At 44.2% G+C, this 15,573-nt stretch overlaps 1 long non-coding RNA gene across 1 annotated transcript in view; it reads right to left on the bottom strand.

Annotated features, from left to right (window-relative positions):
• Positions 1–372: 372 nt before the first annotated feature.
• Positions 373–15,573, bottom strand: part of LOC137149315 (uncharacterized) — a 40,382-nt gene continuing 25,181 nt past the window's right edge. Inside the window, exons 2-3 of the long non-coding RNA XR_010918742.1 lie at positions 4,503–4,756; positions 373–3,330 (exon numbers count right to left, since the gene is read on the bottom strand). This is a non-coding gene — a long non-coding RNA (uncharacterized lncRNA). The remainder of the gene's footprint in view (positions 3,331–4,502; positions 4,757–15,573) is intronic.

Below are 15,573 nucleotides of genomic sequence, written 5' to 3'. Positions count from 1 at the left end.
AATAAAACCCAGGTCTTTTTGCTTCCAATGCAGTGCCCTAACTACCAAGACCCACACCAACACTGACCTTATCATTCAACTTCTATTGGCTTCAGTGGGAGCAAGATCAGCTTCCAGAGGAAGTCACTGGGAACAGTAATGCAAAAGAAATCAATAACTAGTGGGGGAGTCTTTGAGAGGACGGCTCTTGGGGGAGATACAAGTCGAGAACTGATGGGACAGGAAAAATAGATTTATTAGAAAGAATAAATACCAGTGCATCTTCCATAACAAGAATTCAGCTCTTCCCCCTCTCTTTTATTTTGTCTGATTAAAATATTAAAAATAAAGAGACTGCTAATATTAATAGATGAAATGCATCTGAATTCTATAACAGTGGAGGAAATGAAAGAAGCAAAGTAACATTGTGGTGTTAACAGAGATTTTAATAATGATTCTGCCTGCAGTTGCTGCTGTTATTACAGAAATGTAGTTCATTAACGAGGGCATGAGGGAACCACCATTTTTATGGCAATGGAATTAAAAGGACATTTTAATTTTACTTTATTTCTTCCACGTATTTCTAACTGACAAAAGTTCATGCTGCCCATGGTCCCACAGCTGAGACTAACACCCAAAGCAAGGTACACCATGCAAAAACAGGGCAGGGCAGTTAACACTAGCTTGGGGGTAGGATGAGGGAGAGTTAAGGGCTATGAAGAAAGTAGGTCAGAGGCCAGATGAATGCAAGGTGCCAGGGGAAAGGAAGGAGTTGCCTCCTGTAGTTTATCAGCAGTCCCACCAGCCATTTGAGGAGTGGTGCTTACAGGACTTGAAAGCAGCCTCATCCCATCCTCTTGCACAAAAAGGCTCAGACCATCCCCTATGAGAACTCTGGGAAATTTGCAAGTGTGCACTTGCAGAGTTACTACCACATCATCAGTCAGGGATGGAAGTTCAGCCCCTCCTACTTCAGGCATGGAGTTTGTCTCCCCACACGTGGACATGAACTCCCCCACTGGCTATTGTCCCCAAAGCTCCCCTTAGAGAGGGAAGGAAGTCACAAAATGGAAGAAGACCATGGAGTACAATTATGCTGAGTGGGGTCACGGGTATAGGTTCACAGGTGATGTTGTTGAGAGCAGTCATTCTATCTAATATCACCACCTCTCTCCTCCCTCCCTCAACCTGATTCCCCTGGAGAACCTAGGAAGGGGCTTCCACAGGCAGGGAGGAGACTATGCCATTGAGGCAAGATGCTGTCTCCAGTCATTTCAGATCCATGTCTTTTTTGCTCATGGCAATGGAGAAGGGGTGTGGGTCAGTAGCTGTAAGTCAGGGCCTAGGAGGAGGTTAGTGTTAAAAGGAGGATGAGGCAATGGGTCATTTCTTAGGATTCCTTAATAAAGTAGAACTCCTGACCCTAATGCAGAATTTATGGAATAAGACAGCACTTTAGCATTTAGTTTACAAGGCAAAACAATAAAGAGAAGCGATCATTAAACATTATTATATGAGAGCTCTGAGCGTCACCAGGACAATTTAGAATATGTAATTAAGAGTACAATACAATTTATTTTTATACCTCATTCTTCATACAAACCAACAAATCTTATTACTTACCCAAAAATGCAAAGCAAACTGCAAACAGTAATTTAAGAGAAGAAGATAAAGTGGATATTGAAAAATATACGTCTTTCACTCCCTTAGATCTGGCAGCAATCATGGTTTAATATTTTAACTGCTGTAATAGGTTATAGTGCTGAAGAAAAGTGCATTAATTACCATGGGAAATCTAAAAAACCCATCTAATTATAAAGGAAGAATAAAATCAGTCTTATTGACTAGGAAACAAATAAAGCCATGTAAGGGAAATGAAGGATGCAAAATTTAAAAACAATTATTAGTACAGTAATTTTGATCTGCATTCTCCAGAAACTACAGCTCTGTTTGATCCTCTGGAGTCTGGATTTAAACCTGGTTATGAGGCAGACTCCACACTGGTCTCAGGGGTCAGTGATCTTCAGGTGATAAAGAGAAGGCAACAAATGCACATGTGATGGAAGCAGGTGCTAATTGGCTACGGTCCAAGGAATTGCATCTGATTTGAATTGGGTCCAAGGTGTCTATGCTGAGGCCCACTGGCAGCTTTTGAAGCAGTTGGACATGAGACATTGATGCATTTCTGGACTGGCTCCATTCTTTGCTCCCTGAGGGGTCCCAGAGGGCAAACGTTCCATAACTGCTCATCTGCGTCACAGTTACTTTTGTACATCACAGTGTGCTCAGGACATAGCTAAGGCTGCTCAGGAAAGTCATGAGATAGTTTGGGATGCAGCACTATGGGCCAGTGTAGGCCTCCATTGAAATTAATGGAATTGCATCTGCTTACACCAAGGTATAAATTTGACCATGTCTTTGTTTTGTCAGACTTGGACAGTGCAGTCTCTTGATTTTCCCCATCACCTTGCCAATATAAGACCACCGCTAGCTGGCTGAAGCTTGGCAGGGAAGAAATAGAAGAGATGTGCGTTATAGCCTGGATCCACGGTTGCTCTTGGAGATCTAACTGAAGCGGGGAGTGCGAGGATTTTGTGACCTATCCTTGTTGGTATAAAACGTGACATGATCATCCATGGCTTTTTCCATCTCTAGATTGGATTCTTGGGACTGTACAATACTTGAAGTGAAGAATGCCGGGCGCAGTTCAAATTGTTGGTATTAATCTATAGAAGACGTATATGGTTTGGGTCCTGGCTATCTTAGAGACTGCCCCTCTCCTGTTGCTCCAGCCCACCCTCTAGGAACCCCTAGGATGCTCTCGCTGACCGTTCTTTATTTTGTATGTCTTCGGGGTTCTGGTGTGGTTCCTTCACTGGAAGGCAGTGGCAGGGTAGGCCAAACGAAACCAAACAAACCAACCAAATGTCTGGACACATCGTGAGATTTGTGTATTTCCTCATGTCTTTGCCAGGAGGTGCCAATTGGGCAAACCTCAATCTGTCTGATGATTTGGGGGAAATCTGTTCTGTCTCACTTTGTTATTTTAGGAAGTGATGTATTTTGTGTGGCTTAATACTGTATGGACTATCCATCTCCCACCAGTTGGGTGGCAGGTGGATGTGATTTGAGACAGAGGCTGGCAAAACAGGACTGAAACAAAGCATTCTATTGGAGTGTCGTGCTGCCTGTCATCTGCTCTAGAGGAGGCAGGCATTGCTGCATTAGGGGTTGGCCTCCATTAAAAGTTGGTTGGCGTTTTAGATAATGTGGTCTTTTCATTCCTTCAGATACCTCTGCTGCTCCAATATGTTTATATGGATTCTGAAAGGGGGTCGACAGGCACACTGTCTGCAGAGACAAACATATAAGTACAGTTGACGTGTTTTAGTTTATCATCATCATTCATGGATTTTTGAGGCCAGAATGTCACATTACATTATCTAATCTAACCTCCTGTAAACACAAGCTATAGAATTTCACCTAATTAATCCCATCATGAGCTCAACATATCTACACGTAAGAGCAGAGGACAGTATTAATAATTCCTGGATCCAACAAACTTATCAAATGTACAAAATCTCCCATCCAAGTCATTGGAAGTCTTCCCATAAGGACGGCAGGACCGGGATGGACAGTTTCTCATATTTTGACTAGAAAGGAAATAATTGAAATCTTTAGGTTTAATCTCAACATTATACTTTGAATAATTTACCCCCTGCAGAAAGGCAGGAGAGGACCAAAGCATCATGTCAGTTCTACTTTGATGGCTTTACTGGGACTCGTGGTGCATCAGCCTTGTGCGTTGTCCTCTGCCTGCGAGTTGAATTGCACATAGCATGCATTGTTGGAAGGTAAATATATCCCCCTGCAAACAGGACCATGATTCCATGAATATAATAATCTGTTATTCCAAACACTAATGTTTCACTGCAGTTATCTCCCAAACTGTTAGTGCATGAGTGTAATGGGTTGGGGTTGTCCCTCAGCGTTAGCCTCTGAGGGAGGCCATGCCTCTATGTAGTCTGCAGACTACAGAGTCCCCAGAGACAATGGTGAGGGGTTCATGCCAGTCTAGGTGTCTGGCCCTTCAGGCAGAGTGGAGCAGCCCACACAGGGGGCTGGCCTGCAACCAGGCAATCCCACAGGAGTCTAAGCCCCAGGACCTCTGGCAGGGCAGGGCAGCAAACACAGTCTAGGAATTCAGGCAAAGGCGAACACCACCACAGTCTAGGAACTCAGGCAGGGGCAAGCACCAGCATAGGTTACGATGAGGCAGCTCCACCCAGGGGTTGGTGTTAGCAGAAGGGGTAGGGAGAACTGGCCCCATCCCATTCCACCAGGTCCCAGTCCAGGGCCCTCACAGTGGGGAAGTGTTCCGCCACCATGTCAGCGGGGCTCCAGCTGAAACATGCCAACTTTCCAGGGGGAAAACACAGCTAGACTGCAGTCAGCCACCCCTGGGCTACTTCATACTTCCCTTTCACAGTGTATTTGTGGCGGGGGGTTGTCCTCCATCTCACCTGGGTACTTTGCGAGCAGCAGTCCGAGCAGCTCCTCAGCACTGGTCTTGTCGGGTAGCTCTGGCCAGTCTGCGGGGCCGTTGGTGTCCGTTCCGGTTCTTCACTCCCACAGCGGGAGAGGGATGTCCTCCTCCTCCAGTGGCTCTCTCCTGGCTCTCCCCTTCCTGTCCCACCCCTGTGCTTCCGGCATGCGGGTTGTGATGTACCCGGGACTACCCACCACGTGGCGTGGGCTGGCCCCTCTGTCTCGGTCTCTGAGGGAGGCCACAGCTCTTTGTTACAGTGAGATACTCTAAAGAAACTAATCAATAGCGCAGTAAATCTAACTGAAAGTTGCTAACTGCATTCTTTTTTTCAGTACAAAAAAACCCAAAACACTCAAGCGAGAGCACTCTGTCATTAGTGGACCAGTTTATGACATTCCTTGCAGAACACACAGATTGTCTCACAAAGGGTCTTGCACAGCCAGTGTGTTAGACCTCGGCACAGGGGTTGCCAAGGCAACATCTAACAAAAAATCTTTAAGACATCCAGGGAAAGATTATGTCTGCCTTCTCAGGGTTGGACCAAGCGCAAGTTTTATTATTTGTGTGGTAGCTCCTAGAGACACCATACACAAGAGTGGGCCCGCCCCAAACTGTGTTACATACTGTATAAAAAGTGATTCATAGACTTTCAAGACCAGATGGGACCATTGTGATCATCTAGTCTGAGCTCCTGCATGACGCAGACTATTGAACATCATCCAGTAATTCTTGCCTCAAGGTCAATAACTTAGTTATTAGTTTACTATCTAACTAGACAAGAGAGACAAAAGATGAGAGGGGAAAGAGAAGTACTGAGAGAGATTAAGTGACTTGCCCACAGTCACGCAGCAGGATGACAAGGCAAAAAATAGACCATAGGTCTCCTGAGTCCCAGTCCAAAGCTCTGTCCCCTGAACCATCCTGCCTCTCTTTTTACCTCTCCACAAAACAGGCCAGCACAATTATAGAGCTTGCATTCACCTGCATAAAGATTAGTGCAGCCATGGGCGGCTTTGTGAACCACCTGTTCAGGGAGTCTAGCCCCCAGCCCCGCCCCTTCCCCACAAAACCCTGCCCCTTCCATCCCCTCTCCCATCACAGCCTTGCCTCGGGTGGCCGGAGAGCACCAGCCAGATTGGCCGGGTGGCCCCAGTGCTGCAGTGCTTCAGCACCAGTGGTGGGCGGCCTGAGCACCCCTGGAGCCCATGCCCCAGCATTGCCCCACCCCAACCCGCCCTGGCCCCAGACTGGCTGGTCCATCCCAGCCTCCAAAACAGACCCACTGGCTCAAATGCCCCCCAGCGCACTGCCAGCCTGTCCCCTTCACCCCCCCCGAGGCTGGTCAGTTGCCTGGAGTGCTCCTGGCCTGAGCACCCCCAGAGTGTTTCAGCACAGTGACAGCACCGGCCCAACCCACCCTCAGGCTGGCCCCGGCCGGTCCACCCCAGCCCCGGAGCACCGCCGGCCTGAGTGCCTCCAGAGCGCCACAAGCCCGCGCCATGCCCCAGTGTCTTCCTTGGCCTTACGCACCGGACACTCATGAGTGCAGCTGTCAGTGTAGAGGAACCCATTGTGTCCCTGGAGTTCTGGCAGACATCGAGAGCAGCATCTAGTTAAGGAGCAGTACACTTCTGCACTGTCCACTGTGGAGGGCTGTGCCCTAAGGGGTCTGTTATAGCTCATGTCAATTTTGGTTGTCATCATGGTCGTAGAGCAGCAGCTTCTTTTGAAGCAAACAGTCTCGGGTCACCAAATGAGATACTGGATGTGTCATCAACTTAAGGAAAATATATGCTAAAAAAATTGATTCATCTGCAGAAGTTTTTGACATTAAAAAAAGACAGTAGAGGGATGTGAGTGGCAGCTTTTACAGTTGTGTGTACACATACACGCTTTGCCCATTGTTTCAAAAATTCCATCTTCCCGTCTGGTAGGATCATTCTCGTCTATTTGTAATCTGTGTGTGTTGGCATGCATAGAATTATTACTATGAAAATGTGCATTCTTGTTAATAGGTACAGTTTAAAATGATTGTTAGCAGAGCATAAGGCCTTACTGATTGAAAGTGACATATGGCAAGGGTGTATAATGATTCACTTTGGCTGCCAATTTGAGATCCTATTCATGGGGAAAAAAACCCTCTTCTTTGCAGTCAGGCTTCATTCTTTCTGCAGTGTGTTTTTTTTAAGCCAAAGGCCATTCTGCAAGTGATCCATAGAAGAGATTTCCTGCTCTCATGGGTGTGTATTCAAAGCTCTTTTCAAATCTACAAGGGCAGGTCACAGTAAGAAAAGCTGGAATTATTCAGTGAAAGGTTGGCCATGTTGTGACTCTCTTTTAAGTGAATGTAGTGTTTGTGTAAGGTGGCAGACTGACAACCCTGGAAACTGAAGCATCATGGACAGGTATAGCATGGGCAATGGAAAGACAAGTTTCCCTAATGCCACAAAAGTAGCCTGCCTCAGTTGCTGGCTGACACTTCCACTTTTTATGAGGTGAAATCTATGTAGATTTAGACTACAGATTCCCTGAACCTAGGAAAAGCTGTGTGGAAACTATCATGGGGTTTTAGCCATCACAAGTGGTCAAGACCTTAGTTGTAACTTGCATCAGAAAGATAACACCTCCAACAACACAGCACCCCTTCTCATTACATTTGGGCACTGGGTCGGAACTGAACCATGTCTGTAGTAGGAAAAAAGGTACATCCTTACCGCATGTTAGCTGATACAAGGTAAAGTTCTACTGAAGACAAGGCAGGCTGTAGTTTTATCATGAGTTAGCAGATAAAGGTGAACTCTACGCTCCCCCAGTCTTTACCTGGACCTCCTAACACCTGTGAAAGCTTCACTAGTAATTTAATCTCATGTTAGTTGACATGAGGTAAGAACACACTTTTATACTAGTGAAGATGAGTCTTCTGAGACTATAGTGCCTCCCAGTGAATCAGTCACGTTGCTTCAGGAAGAGCCTTAGGATTTCAGTAGAGGTCTCCCAATCAAGCAGTAACAAATGCCAACCCACTAGAGCTGGCTCTTCAAGATGGTGCTCTGGATAAAGATGGTCCAGAGAATTTGTCTGTAGTAGACAGAATAGTATCTCTTGAATAAGATGATTCTTTTAGACAAGCCAGTAAACTGATGACTTTCATTAGCTCTGTCAGCAGTTTATTTACTCCATGGTCTCCAGCTACTATGACAGTCTTGGAGTTATTTCAGCAGACAAGAACATCTACATTTATTTTCAGAACACAATGATCACAAATCAGTCAGTGTAACAGTGTATGACCTCACTAGTTTTTCACAGAGTCTATGGTTTAGTGGGTGTGACCTATGGCTCATTGTTTCCTAGCTGTTGCACTATACATAGTTTCCAGTGAAATCTATCTTATTTGTAATAAAAAGAAAAAGATGAAGCTCAAAGACAGTTGAACATAAGTCTACTGGCAGATGTCTGCTTATTTTTTATGAATGCTAAAGTGATGTGTAAAACCTGCATTTATTTTTAACCTAATTCTGATCTCACTGATGTCAATTGGAATACTCCCATTCACTTCAATGATGTGGGAGGAGTGCAAGAGTTGAGGCTCACAGGTGGGCGTTATATTTGCATTGCCATGGGTTTTGTAAAACTAGTTTTAAATAAAATAATGTTGAAGGCCAGATTCCAATCTCATTTAGACAGTGTCAATCAAAAATGACACCTTTGGCTTCAGTGGAGATATTCCTGATTGACACCAGTGTATGTAGATAAGATCAGAATCTGATTCTATAGGTCTTCTGGAGGACTAAACTAGTGTCACAGCAGAATGGCAAAAGGTTTACAGTCTCTGACACAGGGCTCTGCATTCTGCTGACATCATAAATACTTTTTTTCTCCCCAGCAAGATCTTTGCCACTAGCAGAAGGCAGGTCAGAAATGTCCCTTTTTTAACTAAAGGAAATTTCAACTCTAATTCATGGTACGTGTCAGGCAAGAGAGGTTTTATACAATGTGAACTTTCAGAATTCAGCAAAACAAGATGGGTTCCATGTGTCCACAGAAGACGTGGCTGCTCCAAGCATTCAAGGCTGATAAGAGAGAGTTTGAGAAGCCCCTGATCGATGATCTGCGGTCATGAAAGCAGTAATCTCATGGAACCACTAACCTCAGCCCTAAGTAGGAAATCAGGAAACTTACTCAGTTTTCAAAGAGAAAAAAAATAAAGTACTGAAAGACTGGTTCATTTATGGGGAACATTTTTTTTCTCTAGACAACCAGTGGTTTGAGGGCAAGCCTTATTACAGAAAGAAAACCAACCCCAGCCACTAAGCGGGCATAATGTCACCAGAGCAAGTCAAAACCATTGGATATTTCTTATCAATGCTCACTTTATTTACATGTTCTCCAAATGTAACATCCCACAAGGCTGTTCCGCCTATTTCCACGTTGCACGTAATAACAGCTGCAAGATGACTATCTACACCCATGTTCCAATATAATAATTTAAAAGGTGTGATTTTATTGTAATGGCTTGTGATCTGGCAGGGTCCCTAGGGATCTTCTTTCAACACAGCACATGCACACAAGGTTGGTATCCAAAACTCACCTCTCACTGCCAGGGTTTTCTTTATTCTTAATTTAAGACTACTAAAATAAGGTGTAGTGTGAAATTCCATTTAAGATGGCTGTTTCCAAGGTTATTCCTTGCACGCCCTCCTCTCTCATCCTGCCGCGTCCCCAACCACACTCTTGATTTAGAGACTCTGCATCTTTCAGTATCATGAATTACAGATAATAAGACCTCTGTGGTGTGGCCCAGATGACTCAGAAAAATAACCCTGCATCTCCAGCTAGAAGGTTAGGTTCTAGGGCCCTTTACAAAGCCCAAGGGGTTGGGTTTTCAAAAGTGTTATTTTGAAGCACAAGTCCCAATTCAAGTCAATGGAATTAATGTCTCTTTCCTCTCCTGTCTGGAACATATTCATAGTTTTATTCTTAAGCCTAATATTCAGCTAGTAGAGATTAAATATTTTTGAACCAAGTTTCATTGGACTACTCCCATTCTTAAAGTCAAGAGTATGCTTATGTGCTATGCTGGATTGGGGCTAGAGTGCTCAGGACGTTGCAGGATCAAGCATTTTTGCCTGTTCATATTTGCCTTTATATGTTAAAAAAACCCCATACACAAACCTGGAAAGCTAAATGCAGAGTTACTGAAGATGATCATGGCAGGTTTTGAATGACAAAAGCATTCAGAAGAAATGTCAAGAGTCTGTAGGTTGCAAGCTTATATTTCTAGGAGAAAGAAGAAGAGAGGAGGAACAATAAATCAGAGCTGCAGCTCCCTAAAATGTTGCGTTTGAGATTTCACCTCTTGAAGGCCATGTCCCCCAAAGCATGGTTTGGGGCCACTCTCCTTTGATCAAGCCTATTAATTTCTGTCAAGCAGTTGAAGTGGCAGTGTGTTCTCTGCCACGTGTATCCAAGAGCCATGCAGACATTGCCTTGTTTGACACGTGCTGTGCATTTATGGGGTTAACATCAAAAACTGATTTGTAATTTTTAATCAAAAAAGGATTATAACCTAATACATCTTAATAATGTAGTCTGTGTGTGTGTGTGTGGGGGGGGGAGGGGAATAGGGGATGCAGGAGTTAATGCACTGGCAGTCACTCCTCTCTGAATCTGGGGACATAGGATAAAATCTGACTTAGGTCATTTGCACTCTTATAAAAACTAGTCTCTGGAGATGCTTCTTCAGATCAGAAATTATCATGCAGCATGGTGCAATTGGTTGCTTGCTTTCCAGATGGAGCCAGTACTGGTATTACAGGTCATGAGGTACACAGAAAGACACCGATAGGGAAGCTTTCAACGTCAGCCTGTACTACTCTACTGCTGTCATCTTCTCAGTGTGAGGAACCAAACTCACCTAAGTGTTAATCTATTTTAATTTAAGCATTTCCTCTCAAATAAGTCACGTATGAAACTCAAAGCTTTGTACCCAATGGAACCCTAGACAATAAACTGCCAGAGAGTAGGGGTCGGTTTGTGAGGAACCATGGTTTTGCTAATGTTAATAAAAATGGAGCACACCATGCAAGAATTAATCCGTCTATTGAATTTCCTGGATACTGGATCTCCCACCTAGGCAGATATAGATTCCTCTAGATAACACCTAAGTAAACCAGACCAGCCAAATTATCAAGAGAGGATTTTGAGCCTTTTGGTTCCAGCAAATGATCATCTTTTTCCTAATCTATTCCCTGCTACTCAGTGAAACGCTGTCCTGAAGTTCTGCTTCCCAGGAGGCTTAATTAACATTACAAGACTAATCTTGATTAAAGTGTAAAGAATTTTTTTTAAAGTTCTTTGATTGTAATTCTACTTTATAACCCTCCATTACCAGCTCTATGTTTGCATTCAGTGTCTAAGACATCCCAGAAGAGTTACAGTAGAGGTCCAGAGGCTGGAGATATTCTAGAGCTTGTTTAACTATTACCTTATACTGCCCTTGTCTGTATCCATTTGTTCTCTTACCCTTAGATTGTAAACTCTTTGGGGGAGGGATAGTCTTTTCTTTGTATATATGTATAGTGCCTAGCACAATAGGACTCTGATTGATGGCTTCCAAGCATTGTATATTAATGATGAAGTAGACTGTAAAGAAATTAGAAGTGATGGAATGTAAAAGACAGTCTGTTTGGGACGACGTCACTTTGGGGAAGAAAGCTACTAGAGGTTCCCCATATATAGTGCTTGGGGTGTACTACAGACCACCAGGATCCAATATGGATGGAGACCTCTTTAATTAAATAAATACTACTGGGAATTGTGTGATTAGGGGAGATTTTAACTTCCCAGATATAGACTTGAGGACAAGTGATAACAATAATAATAGGGTCCAGATTTTCCCGGATGTGACAGAGGAGAAATTTCTTCACCAAATAGCTGCTGAACCAACAAGAGGTGATACCATTTTAGATTTGGTATTGGTGAATAGTGAAGACCTCATAGAAGAGTTGATTGTAGAAGACAATCTTGGTTCATGTGATCATGAGCTAATTCAGTTTAAACTAAATGGAAGGATAAACAAAAATAGATCTGCAACAAGGGTCCTTGATTTCAAAAGGGCTAATTTAAAAAAAATTAGGGGAATTAGTTAGGGAAGTGGACTGGACTGAAGTACTCAAAGATGTGAATGTGGAGGAAGCTTGGAATTACTTTAAGTCAAAGTTGCAGAAGCTATCTGAAGCCAGCATCCCAAGCAAAGGGGAAAAAAAAAGAATCACAGGGAAGGGTTGCAGTCTACGCTGGATGAGCAAGCATCAAACAGGTGATTAAGAGAAAGCAGAAAGTTTGCAAGGAATAGAAGATGGGAGGGATCAGCAAAAAAAGCTACCTCTTGGAGGTCAGAACATGTAGGGATAAAGTGAGAAATGCCAAAAGCCATGTAGAGTTGGACCTTGCAAAAGGAATTAAAATCAATAGTAAAAAGTTCGATAGCCATATAAATAGGAAGAAAACAAAGAAAGAAGAAGTGGGACCGCTAAGTACTGAGGATGGGGTGGAGGTTAAGGATAATCTAGGCATGGCCCAATATCTAAACAAATACTTTTCCTCTGCTCCATTTTTAATGAGGCTAATGAAGAACTTGGGGATAGTGGCAGGGTGACTAATGGGAATGAGATATGGAAGTAGAAATTACCACATCTGAGGTAGAAGCCAAACTCAAACAGCTTAATGGGACTAAATTAGGGGGCCTGGATAATCTCCAACCAATAATATTAAAGGAACTAGCACATGAAATTACAAGCCCATTAGCAAGGATTTTTAATGGATCTGTAGACTCAGGGGCTGTGCCGTATGACTGGACAATTGCCAACGTAGTTCCTATTTTTAAGAAAGGGAAAAAAGTGATCTGGGAAGCCACAGGCCTGTTAGTTTGACCTCAATTGCATGCAAGGTCTTGGAACAAATTTTGAAAGAGAAAGTAGTTAAGGACAGAGGGGCATGGTAATCGAGATAAAATACAACATAGTTTTACAAAAGGTAGATTGTGCCAGACCAACCTGATCTCCTTTTTGGAGAAGACAACTCATTTTTTAGACAAGGGAAATGCAGTAGATATAATCTATCAAATGCCTTACTGAAATCCGGATACAGTTCCATATGGGAAATTAGTTAAATTGGAGAAGATGGGGATTAATATGAGAATTGAAAGGTGGATAAGGAACTGGCTAAAGGGGAGACTACAACATGTCATACTGAAAAGTGAACTGTCAGGCTGGAGGGAGGTTATTAGTGGAGTTCTTCAGGGATCAGTCTTGGGACCAATCTTATTTAATATTTTTATTTCTGACCTTGGCACAAAAAGCGAGTGTGCGCTAATAAAATTTGCGGATGACACAAATTTGAGAGGTTTTGCCAACACAGACCAAAATAACATACAATACCTGGATGATAGAAGAATGAGGGGGGATTTGATAGCAGCCTTTAACTACCTGAAAGGGGGTTCCAGGGAGGATGGAGCTAGGCTGTTCTCATTGGCGGCAGATAACAAGACAAGGAGCAATGGTCTCAAGTTGCAATGGGAGAGGTCTAGGTTGGATATTAGGAAAGTTTTTCCAATAGGGGGGTGGTGAAGCACTGGAATGGGTTACTTAAGGGAGGTGGTGGAATCTCCATCTTGAGAGGTTTTTAAGGTGTGGCTTGACAAAGCCCTGGCTGGGATGATAGGGGAAGTAGAAGTGGGTGGCAACCTAGGCAGCAGTGACCATGAGATGGTCGAGTTCAGGATCCTGACAAAAGGAAGAAAGGAGAACAGCAGGATACGGACCCAAAAAAGCAGACTTTCACTCCCTCAGGGAACTGATGGGCAGGATCCCCTGGGAGGCTAATATGAAGGGGAAAGGAATCCAAGAGAAAACTGGCTGTATTTTAAAGAAACCTTATTGAGGGCACAGGAACAAACCATCCCGATGTGTAGAAAGAATAGCAAATATGGTAGGCGTCCAGCTTGGCTTAACAAAGATGTCTCTGGTGAACTTAAACACAAAAAAGAAGCTTACAAGAAGTGGAAGCTTGGTCAGATGAGTAGGGAGGATTATAAAAATACTGCTCCAACGTGCTGGAATGAAATCAGGAAGGCCAAAGCACAATTACAGTTTCAGCTAGCAAGGGACATGAAGGGGAACAAGAAGGGTTTCTACAGGCATGTTACAACAAGAGGAAGATTAGGGAAAGTGTGGGCCCCTTACAGAAGGGGGGAGGCAACCCAGTGACAGAGGATGTGGAGAAAGCTGAGGTACTCAGTGCCTTTTTTGCCCCTGTCTTCACAGAGAAGGTCAGCTCCCAGACTGCTGCAATGGGCAGCACAGTATGGGAAGGAGGTGAACATCCCGCAGTACTAAAGGAACAGGTCCAAGAGCATTTAGGAAGATTGGACATACACAAGTCCATGGCGCCGGATGCAATGCACCCGAGGGTGCTGAGGGAGTTGGCTGATGTGATTTCAGAGCCATTGGCTATTATCTTGAATGCTTGTGGCAATTGGGGGAGGTACCTGATGACTGGAAAAAAGCAAATCTAGTGCCCATCTTTAAGAAAGGGAGGAAAGAGGAGCCGGGGAACTACAGACCGGTCAGCCTTACCTCAATCCCTGGAAAAATCATGGAGCAGATCCTCAAGAAATCCATTTTAAGGCACTTGGAAGAGAGGAAGGTGATCAGGAATAGTCAACGTGGATTCACAAAGGGAAAGTCATGCCTGACCAACCTGATTTCTTTCTATGAAGAGGTGACTGGTTCTGTGGATATAGGGAAAGCGGTGGACGTGATATACCTTGACTTTAGCAAAGCTTTTGATACCGTCTCTCACAGTATTCTTATCAGCAAGTTAAAGAAGTATGGGTTGGATGAATGGACTATAAAATGGATAGAGAACTGGCTAGGGCATAGGACTCAACGATTAGTGATCAATGGCTCCATGTTTAGCTGGCAGCCGGTCACAAGTGGAGTGCCCCATGGGTCAGTTCTGCAGCCGGTTTTGTTCAACATCTTCATTAATGATCTGGAAGATGGGGTAGATTGCACCCTCAGCAAATTTGCAGACGACACTAAGCTGGGGGGAGTGGTAGATACCCTGGAAGGTAGGGATAGGATACAGAAGGACCTAAACAAACTGGAGGATTGGGCCAAAAGAAATCTGATGTGGTTCAACAAGGACAAGTGCAGAGTCCTGCACTTAGGACGGAAGAATCCCATGCACAGCTACTGACTGGGGACCGACGAGCTGGGCAGCAGTTCTGCAGAAAAGGACCTGGGGGGTAACAGTGGATAAAAAGCTGGATATGAGCCAGCTGTGTGCCCTGGTTGTCAAGAAGGCTAATAGCATATTGGGCTGCATTAGTAGGAGCATTGCCAACAGATCGCGGGAAGTGATTATTCCCCTCTATTCGGCATTGGTGAGGCCGCATTTGGAGTATTGTGTCCAGTTTTGGGCCCCCCACTACAAAAAGATGTGGAGAAGTTGGAGAGAGTCCAGCAGAAGGCAGCAAAAATGATTAGGGGGCTGGAGCACAAGACTTACGAGGAGGGGCTGAGGGAACTAGGCTTGTTTAGCCTGCAGAAGAGAAAAATGAGGGGGGATTTGATAGCAGCCTTTAACTACCTGAAAGGGGGTTCCAGGGAGGATGGAGCTAGGCTGTTCAGTGGTGGCAGACGACAGAACAAGGAGCAACGGTCTCAAGTTGTGGAGGGGGGGGGGGGGGAGTCTAGGTTGGACATTAGGAAAAAAAGTTTTTCACTAGGAGGGTGGTGAAGCACTGGAATGGGTTACCTAGGGAGGTGGTGGAATCTCCATCTTTAGAGGTTTTTAAGGTGCTGCTTGACAAAAGCCTCGCTAGGATTATTTAGTTGAGGTTAGTCCTGCTTTGAGCAGGGGGTTGGACTAGATGACCTCCTGAGGTCCCTTCCAACTCTATGATTCTATGACCTTGTAAACTGGAGTAATAGAAATGGGATGAAATTTAAGCATTTCAAAGTGCAAGGTCATGCATTTAG

The sequence above is a fragment of the Emydura macquarii genome, unplaced genomic scaffold, assembly GCF_026122565.2.
Source record: "Emydura macquarii macquarii isolate MOO-44397 ecotype Brisbane River unplaced genomic scaffold, CSIRO-AGI_Emac_v2 contig_719, whole genome shotgun sequence".
In the NCBI taxonomy this organism is placed as follows: Eukaryota; Metazoa; Chordata; order Testudines; family Chelidae; genus Emydura; species Emydura macquarii.
This window is presented reverse-complemented; position numbering and strand designations above follow the sequence as displayed.